We start from the raw sequence: 10641 nt of genomic DNA, 5'->3' as shown, positions 1-10641 counted from the left end.
CTTCTACTTAAATTTATGATATCCCTTATGATAGTCATGATATATTTTGTCATGATAAAAATGCCATTTAAATTTCTAGTCCTAGAATATTACTTAGCTAATCAAACCATTTAGACTTTAGTGTTAGTTTTCTAATTATTTCATGATTAACTATAATTTCCTGACTTTAGAAAAACAAAGTTTTCCTATATTTATATATATATATATATATTTTTTTTTCTTCTCTTCATTTTAGTAGTCACTTCCTAAAATATGTCTCTCATTTCATTTGTTCTTGGATTAGGAAAAGGTATATTTTCATTTGCTCATTTTTTTTTCTTTTAATGATTGCCTAGTACTGGTAATCTATTCTGAGGGCACCATTGAGAAAAAGAGGTATAAATCATCTGCCTAAAACTGAGCAGTTCTGTTTCTGTTTTTTTAATCAGAAACTATATTTTTGTCATTATAAAAGTATTAATATCTTCAATTCCTTTCACAAACTTTTATTTTTGCTTGTTTACTTTAGTGATCAGTAGAATCTATGCTAAAGCATTTTTATCAAGATTGATAAGGTATTTCTGATTTTTTTTCTCATATATCTTGCCATCTAATGATTTCAGACTCCAAAGAAGCTCTTCTTTCCTTTGCAAGAGGGTGAACATTATTATGAATTTAAGTAGTACCAAGCTTCAGCCTTATGCTGCCTCACCTATTTTTCAACATCATAGAAAATTTTTAAAGCAATGGTTAGGAAACTGACCTAATTAGTGATATTGTCAGAGGATAATGGTCTAGCATTTCAGGATAACAGGCCTTCACATCTATCATAATGGCATCAGCAAATATAGAGTATTTGTTCTCTCTCATCTTGATTGGTATCTCTTTATTTTGCCATTCTTTCAACATGGTTGGTGAGTTGGATTCTTAGAGATCATCATGACCACCATCATTTCCATTCACAAATGAAATTGTTCATGTGTATGAACATATATATGAATAAGTATTAACCTACATAAACAAATGAAGACATTTAATTTCTTTCTTCATAATTCTATTATTTACCTGCATGATACTATACTTGAGTTTTGCATTTCTGACCTCTAGATATCTTCAATAACATCTGGGGTTGAAGGTTGGAATTTACTGTCAGGTTTCATAGGTCCTATTTTGTTCTCTCTTTAACCAAACCTGGGTCTGAGAATTAGTGAATGGTTAAGATTATTCCTTTTGCTATATGCCTTGAGTATCCCTCTGTGTTACCCTCATTTAAGACGACTATATTGAAAGTTGTGTAGTTATTTTTAATGTTTTTTTTTTAACACCAGGAATGAGAAACTTGTGGCCTATAGTGTCCAAGCAATCAGAGTTTCTGAGATTCTGGACGGTGGGTACCATATTAAAATGTCATTAATAAATAATTACAAAATGAATAAAAATTAAAAAAAACATAAATAATGCTAATTTATCACATTCCCAATTAATGTGATACCCACAGAGATCCATTTCTGCTTGAATTTGACATCACTGATTTAGGATATAAAAGTTCTTTCTTTCATAATTAATGCAGAAATATGTTTAACATGATTATACATATACAACCTATATCAGATTTTTTGCTATCTTCAGGAAAAGAAGAGAGAAGAAGGGAGAAAAGTTTGGAACTCAAAATTTTGGAGAAATGAATGTTAAAAACTATCTTTCAATATAATTGGAAAAGATTAATAAAACACTATTAAAGAAAAAAAAGACTATATAAATTTTTTTTTTCCCTTTACAAACGAATCTTGATTTGGAGGTATGGCCCATATAGAGAACAATTCATTAGTTTTTGAATGGTTTCTTTTGTGTAATATTTACTATAGTATATAATTCTAAAATTTTAATTATTTTTGTTTTAAGAGATATTTTATATATTTAATTTTCATATTTGTAGGTTATATTTTTTGAACCCCAAAACAAAACCTCCTATGGTGATGAAGAATTTAAAACCACGTCTGTTTAGTGATTCAAACAAATATAGGATAATTCTTATTTTTTGGGAAAACATTTGCTTCCAACTCCAAATGTTCTTTGTGAAAAAGATGGAATTGAAAAAAAATATAAAGGAGTCAAGGGACAGACTGTTTTAACCTCCAAACTTCAGAAATCTAATTATAGGGTTAAATTGTAACTGAAGAGAAATGTCTGAGTTGACATTCAAAAGTGGGTTGTATTTCACTTTAGAGAATGGTGTTTAAAATTATAACTTTTAAGTTTCGGGAAAGAGGTCAATGATACACAGGGAGTTTCCTTATTTTTTTTAATGTTTCATTAGAAAAAAGATCATTTTGCTTCTCACATTTTGTGAATATATGCATCATTGCAACCTGTCCCATAATCTTCTTGCTATATTTCCTATATAACAATTTAAATACTAATATATACAAACATACATGTGCATACATATGTACATACACACATATCTATACATATCTATATTTATACTCTGCATATATTTCAATCATGATAAGAAATATCTATGATCCATCTATTTATTAAAGACGATGTCTGGGATAATATTTACTAAATAGGTTAGTATTTACTGCACAAATATTGTGCACTTTATTGAATCTGGATGAATTATTAAATTATGTGTGACTTCTGTTTTATAAAGCTCATGTAGGAGCATCTTAAATATTTGAGGCAGTATTAGGTTATCTCTATTGAAGGACTAAGTACTGCCAGGATTTGGATTTGTTGTTCCTGGAAGTCTATGGGGGGGGGGAGGAAGGCTAAATGACCATTGCCTTCATTTCCAATTGTGATTTGCTGCTGCAACTAAAGAGATTCAAATGCCTTTAATCAATATTGAATATGTATTAATGATTAACAAAATTATGTCCTAGAAATGTAGTAACACATCTAATATAAATTGTGCAGTTCTGTTTGCTTGTATCCCTTTAAATGCAATTAGCAGCAATGAGATTAAAATCTTCTTAAGGACTATAATAATTGTACAAAAAGGAGAAGGATGGGGTACTAACAGATTTTTTTTGACTAGATATCACCAGAATTAATAGAATAAATCACAATATTGTTGGGAATTTGGGAGGTTGTAGTTCTTAATGTTTCTGAATGTCAAGTTAACTTTACTTCATTAAAAAAAATGTTTTATACAGTGCAGGTAAATCTTTCCATTGAAACTATGTTATCAATATATGAAGAGACCTGAGTATAGCATTCATTTGATAGATGGACTATTGACCACTCACCTCAGATGATGTTTGTTTGTTTGTTTTTCCTTAACAGTCAGAAAAACATGCGCTAGCAGAAAGCATTTATATTTATATTTTATTCCCTCTCCTCATATACTCTTTAAAGTGCTTGAGAAGAATATTTGGCCTTAATCTTCTACCTAACATTTAAACAACTCCTTGAATATAGTAAGCCCTTAATAACTGCTTGTCATATTGAAAATATGCAAACAAATAAATCAAGCAAATCATAGATGCAAAGCATCTGAGAAGCTAATATTTTATTTTTTCTTCATTTTTCTTCTGGATATTTCACATTGTATAAAGATAATATGAAATGGAAAACTAAGCCAAATTAATGGACAATATATAAATCCCAATTTCAGAATATACAAGCATGGGCTATAGTGATGCTTCCACTCACATTAGAACAGATTTAGTCAGTACACCAATGACTGCTGCTGCTGCAATAAATGCATTTTTTTTAACTTTTCTTCATTTTTGCATGATGAAGATTTTGGAAATAGTAGTTAAATTTTTGAAGGGAGAAATACCAATTTTTTTTTTAAGGAGAATAGCCATATGGTTTGGAGTAGATAAAAATGAAGTAAGCTAGAAATGAAAAGATCTGGGAGTAAGAAGTCTGGACCATGTCATTATTTAGCTTTGTAAATTAGTCAGCTCATTTAAATTCTCAGTGCCTAAATTTCCATATAAACAAAATGAAGATAAAAATACATTCTGTACCAACTCACTATATTATTGCAAAGATCAAATAAATGATGAATGCAAGCATATTTTCAAAATGTTGTACCAATGCAGTTTTGTAGAATGGAGAAAAAAAAACAACATTGAATTTTAAGTCAGAAAAACTGGATTTAGTCTTATCTCTGATATCTATTATCTATATATCCTTGGGTAATTATGTAGCCTCAGAGCCTTAATTTCCTTATCTGTACAATGGGAATAGTGATTTGGGAGGAAAGGATTTCATGATTTAAAAATGGCTTTTCCACAGTTGAACAGATGTGTATTAAGTTTACTAGATGAAACACTCTGTTTTGGTAGGCTTTGTAGATTTTAAGACTGTAAGAAACAGTAGATGTTTTTAATTATTAAGATGAAGTGCTTTTTTAAACTTTAAATTCTATATTTGATTTAAAAAATCTCATTTTGCATTGCTGGTGTTTTTCTTTGTTCTTGTCTTTTACTTCACTTGAAGATATATTTAACCTCTCATATTAGCGAGCACGAGAGGGGAAAAGATTCTCAAACAGACAAATACAAAAGCAAAGAATAATATAAGGCTGAAATTTAAAGACCTAAAGGCAGACAGTGAGCTATAGAGAAGTAGCTGTGAAATTCTGGGAAAGATCGTAAGAGAAATAAGATCACCCTGAACATATTGTCTGCAGGTACACGCACAGGAAAAATTCAAAATGAAAAAAAAAGTGAATTCCCTTTGAAAAGAAAAACAAGCCACATTTATGAGTAAAATCCAATGAGCCTGAAAGCAAACAATCAAGAGAAAGAGAGATTTCTGCTGTAGCTGAATAGGCTGCAAATCATCTGGGAAATCAAAAAGAGACAAAATGACCCCTGATAAAACCAAATGATAGTCCAGAGCACATAACGTAAAGAAATAGGCACAGCCACTAAAAACTGAATGAGATAGCAACAGTAGGGGAGGGAGCATTGTGTAAATAAAAAATGAATACAAGAAATGAGAACAACTCAGTGAATCATCACCAAATTGAGTGGAAAATATGCCAAAAAAAAAAAAGAAAGAAAAGATAAAACAACAGCAGCACTAAGCAAGACAAAGAGCAGTTGGCAAAACAGACAGCATGAAACCAAATTGGAACTGATGGCTGGATGACCAGATGGCTGCATGGCTGGATGAGTCGTCAAATCAAAAAGTACTTATTGAGGTGCTACAGGTACTGGGCTAATACTTAGAGATACAAAAAGGGTGATAATAACAAAGGAAACCAAAAGAACAATAAGAACAACAAAAGCTAGGGTGGGTGGGGAGGGAAGAAGGGAGAAAATTTTTAGCCAAAAGTTTTAAAAACATGTGTTTAAAAAAATGTTTTCACATGCAACTGGGAAATAAGAAATATAGGAAATGGGGTACAGAAATCTATCATGCCCTACAGGAAAGTAGAAGGGGAAGAGGATAAGAGAAGCGGGGAAGAGACAGAAGGGAGGGGAAGGGATATTCAGAATACATGTCATCTTGGGGTGGGGGCAGGGGCGAGACGAAAATTTAAAACTCAAAATCTTATGGAAGCAAATGTTGAAAAGTAAAAATAAATAAATTTAAAAACTAAAAATAAAAAATGATATTGGTTATTAAATAATTTCTCTCAGGTAACTATCTGATGGTGGTGAAATATGGCTGGAATTGGTTGAGTAAAATAGGCCAAATTTAATAAAATGATGTATAATACAGAGAAATGTAAGTAGGTTCTAAAATCAACTTTGTAATTATAGTATGGGAGAAAAGTGGATAATTAAGGTCATCTAAAATAGCTGGCAGTTTTAGCAGATTGACAGTTCAGAGTTGGTCATGAGACATGTAAATAGTCTCCCCAAAACTAATGGCCTAGCAGATTCAGACTGAGGTTTAATCCAGTTTTAAGGAGCAATTCTGATGCCTACTAGCTAAAAGACCTTAGGCAAAGTGATTGAGCCTTTCCTTATCTCTAAAAGGGGGATAACAATTGCTTTACTACTGTCTTCACAGGTAAACTTATCATAAAGCAATGGATGTAATCAGATGCAGAAAGCCTCATCATCAATATCATATTAGGTTACATTCCTACAGCAATTGTGTTCAGTGATAGTCCTATTTTATCCTGTGCTGGTCGTACTGTATCCAAATCATTGTTTTCAGTTTAGTGCCTATTTTAGGAAGAGGTTTGACCAGATGAATGCTGATAAATGCTCAACAACCATTTTGAAACAAACAAATAGGAAGTGTGAATGAGATAAAAAATAACAACAGAGGCTATTTCTTACTTTTGAGGAAATCACCTTTAAATGGAAGATATAATAAATAAATTATATGCAAATGAAAAATATAGAGTATAAGTTGGAGATAATCAAAAGAGGGAAAGCTTTAGCATTAAAAAGGATAGGAACACAGTTCCCCCCCCCCGAACTTGAAGAAAGTCATTAAAGCTATGAGATGGAGATGATGAATGTGAAAATTCTAGCCATGAGGAACAGTGAATGTAAATTATTAGATTGGAAAATGCAATTTCTTAAGTGAGGAATAGCAAAGAGGCTAATGTCACTGAATCTTGGGTTATTTGTGACAGAGTAAGAAGAAATAATATGATTTTTTTTTACTCTCACCCTCCTTCAGGAGCGGTTGTCTGATCAGATCGAACTAAGATGGCGACTGCAGATCCCGAAACCACCACCACTCCTAAACCCCCACCTGTAGAAGTAGAAAAAACTGAAACCAACCAGGAGGTTGCCAACCCTGAACACTACGTTAAGCATCCACTACAGAACAGATGGGCGCTCTGTTTTTTTTTAAATGATAAGAGTAAAACTTGGCAAGCAAACCTTCATGTGATCTCTAAGGTTGACACTGTTGAGGACTTCTGGGCTTTATACAACCATATCCAGTTTTCTAGTAATTTAATGCCTGGCTGTGGCTACTCACTTTTTAAGAATGGGATCGAGCCTATGTGGGAAGATGAAAAAAACAAACTCAAAAGAGGATGGCTAATTACATTAAATGAACAGCAGAGACGAAGTGACCTTGATCTCTTTTGCCTAAAGACACTGCTGTGCCTTATTGGAGAGTCATTTGATGACTACAGTGATATGTGTGGAGCTGTTGTTAATCTTAGAGCTAAAGGCGATAAGATAGCAATATGGACTACTGAGTGAAAATAGAGATGCTGTCACACATATAGGGAAGGGATACAAGGAAAGGTTAGGACTTCCTCCAAAAATAATGATTGGTTATCAGTACCATGCAGACACAGCTACTAAGGGTGGCTCCACCACTAAAAATAGGTTTGATGTTTAAGAAGACACCTTCTGAATATTCTTTCATAGGAGACTGTGTTAAGCAATCGAGATTTGGGAGCTGAACCAAAGCCTCTTCAAAATCAGAGTGGACTGCATTTAAATTTGATTTCCATGTAAATGTTGCTAAGATATATGAGCAGTCTCATTCGCCTTTGTCTTATACTTCTGTGTTCAATATTTTTTTTTCTATTTTGACTAGAGTAATTATTATCCCAATCAAAGAATTTAAAGCACACATCATCCCCAGAATCCATAAATGTATTCCTGGCCCACTCTGTAATAGCTTAGTAGAAGCATTATTATTACAAAAATGTTTATCTGTCCACAATATTGAGAAAAGAACTTGCATGTTTTTACCTTACAGAGAATAACTTCTGTTGTACAATGCATTGTATGCAGCAGCATATTTCACTGGTTTGGAAGAGCATAATGCACACTATTTTCTAGCAATTTTCTTTGTTTCTTTTTTACAGCATGTTTTTTTTTCCTGTAATCTGTGCTGATGGCTGCTAGATTTATTTGTTTCCCTACTTGATAACATTAGTGATTCTGATTTCATTTGGGTTTTTGTTTTGTTTTGGTTTGGTTTGGTTTTTTGTTTAATTTTCTTTTTGTTGCTCATGTAACATTGATGAAGTACATGGGTATACAACATAAAGGTGGAATAAACACTAATTTTATACAAAAAAAATTAAATAATATTTTAAAGGTAGGAAGAGTCCTAAGCTATAAAGGATTTACATGCTATCGGATTTTATATTTGCACCTGGAGGTGATAAGGAGTCAATACAATTGATTGAATAGGAGAGTGACATGGTTAATCCTTTGATTTAGGAAAATGACTTTGACAGATTAGTAGTGGATGGACTGAAGTGGAGAGAACCTTGAAATAAGTTCACTAACCAGACGCCTATTATAGTATAATTGTAGAAGAGAGGAGAGCCTGGACTAGGACAGTATCTGTGTCAGGAGCTAAACTGTATATGAGAGATGTTGGGAATATATATGAATAAGATTGGGTAACAGATTGAGTATATGAAATAGGGAAGAGAGAGAGAGAGAAAGAGAGAGAGAGAGAGAGAGAGAGAGAGAGAGAGAGAGAGAGAGAGAGAGAGAGAGAGAGAGAGAGACAACATCTGAAAATGATACCAAAGTTTTGAATCTGGATGACTTAAAGATGGTTTTATCATAGATAGTAATAGGAAAGTTAGGAGAAGAATAAGAGTATCAGGGGGAAAGATAAGGAGTTCAAATTTGGACATGTGGAGTTTGAGAGGTCTATAGGACATTCAGTTTGAGATATCGAACAAGAAGTTGGAGACGTGAATCAGAAGATGAAGAGCTTAAGGCTAAATAAGTATATGTGAGAATCAGTAGCATAGAGATGAGAATTGATTATAAATTGATGAATGAAAATAGTATATAGGGAAAATAGGCATGGATTTAGACTTCCAGGAGCCTAAATGACAGAATAAGCAGTAAATCACTGTAACTCTCGCACATTCACCTCCAAACAATCCTGGAACAAAAGAACCAGAAAAAGAATGGGGTGAAAACCTTTTAGCCCAAGAAACGTGGAAGATTGGCAAGAAAAGTCTGTCTCACTCAGCATAGCACTGGACAAACAAATAGACACCAACCCTATGCATGCCTAAGCAAAAAGGCAGCCACCAGTGATGACCTCCTGTCATGTGCTCCAGTGTAACTCCAGGCAAATAGGCTGCTGCTAGCCACCAGACCTCTATGTGTTTCAAGGCAGAAACATCGTACCTGCCAAAGCACCAACTAGACACCACTACGGGACCCAGGCTCAGCAACAGGCTGAGCAAATAGCTATGGCCTCCTTCAGGGCTAGCCACAGCCACCCTACTCCCTCCATGCAGCACCAGACATGAGGGTACCCTGTAGGCCTCAGGGTAACATCAGTGTAGCACCACGTAAACAGACAGTGCCTTTATACACTGGCAGAAGAATTCTGAGACAGTACCCCTTCCAGAGCTCAAATTTAAAAGAAAGTAAAAAAAACCAAAAATGTGCAAAAAAAGAATTTGAGCATTGAAAGTTTTTATGGTGACAAGGAAGACCAAGACAAACTCAGAATAGACAACAATGTCAAAACACATATGAGCAAAATCCCAAAGAAAAGTGAGAAGTGGTCTCAAGCCCAGAAAGAACTCATTGAAAAGGTCAAAAAGAAGCTTAAAAATCATATAAGAGAGGTAGAAGAAAAATTGGAAAAAAGAAATGAGAATGATGCAAGAGAATTATGACAAAAAAGAGTTACCTTAGAAAAATAAAACAACTGCTTAAAAAGTGGAATTGGCCAAATGCAAAAGCTAACCAAAGAAAACATTTTCTTAAACATTAGAATTAGCCAAGTGGAATATAATGACTCTATGAGATGTGAAGAATCAATCAAACAAATTCAAGAGAATGAAAAAAATAGAACAAAATGTAACATGTCTTGTGGGAAAAAACAACTCACCTGGAAAGTAAATCCAAGTGAGACAATGTGAGATTCATTAGACTACTGCAATACCATAGTCAAAAGGAGGACCTGGATAGCATCTTTCAAGAAATTATCAAGGGAAAGTGCCCTCCTGTCCCGAAACCAGAGGGCAAAATAGTCACTGAAAGAATCCACCAATCACTTCAGGAAAGAGATCTTGCCCCCCTCAAAAAAAAAAACTCCAAAGGACATTATAGTCAATTTTCAGAATTATTAGGTCAAAGAAAAAGTACTTCAGTAGCCAGAAAGAAACAATTCTAATATCAGGGAGCTATAACAAGGATGACACAGGACATAGGAGCTGCAACATTAAAGGATTAGAGGTCATGGAACATCATATTGTGGAAGGTAAAGAAGCTAAAACTACAACCAAAAATCACCTACCCAGTAAACTTAAGGATAATACTTCAAGGGAAAAACATAACCGTTTAATGCAATAGAAAGATCAAGGGAAACATGAAGATGTAAACAGGAAAGAGAAATCATAAGAGAGTTATTAAGGTTGAACTGTTTACCTGCTTCATGGAAAGATGATATTTGTAATTCATGAGTCCTTTGTCAGTATTAGAGTAGTTGGAGGAAAAAATCATATGTAGACAGATAGATAGACAGAGAGATAGATAGATAGATAGATAGATAGATAGATAGATAGATAGATAGATAGATGGATAGCACAGTGTGAGTTGAAGAAGTGATATCTGGAGAATAAAATTAAGGAGTGAGAGAAGATTATACTGGGAGAATAAGAAAGGGAGAGGTAGAATGGGGGAAATTGTCTCACATAAAACAGACAAGAAAAGACTTTTACAGTGGAGGGGGAAACTGGGGAAGGTGAGAGGGAAAGAATGAATCTTACTCTGATCA

General features: G+C 33.6%; 1 pseudogene; it reads left to right on the top strand.

The window, feature by feature from the left end:
* Positions 1 to 6617: 6617 nt before the first annotated feature.
* LOC110223266 (eukaryotic translation initiation factor 4E pseudogene) lies at positions 6618 to 7266 on the top strand (annotated as a pseudogene).
* Positions 7267 to 10641: the final 3375 nt, after the last annotated feature.

This window comes from Phascolarctos cinereus, unplaced genomic scaffold (assembly GCF_003287225.1).
Source record: "Phascolarctos cinereus isolate Bilbo 61053 unplaced genomic scaffold, phaCin_HiC Scaffold_4;HRSCAF=312, whole genome shotgun sequence".
Taxonomy (NCBI): Eukaryota; Metazoa; Chordata; class Mammalia; order Diprotodontia; family Phascolarctidae; genus Phascolarctos; species Phascolarctos cinereus.
Note: the sequence above shows the minus strand (reverse complement) of the source record. Positions and strands in the feature narration are given on the sequence as shown.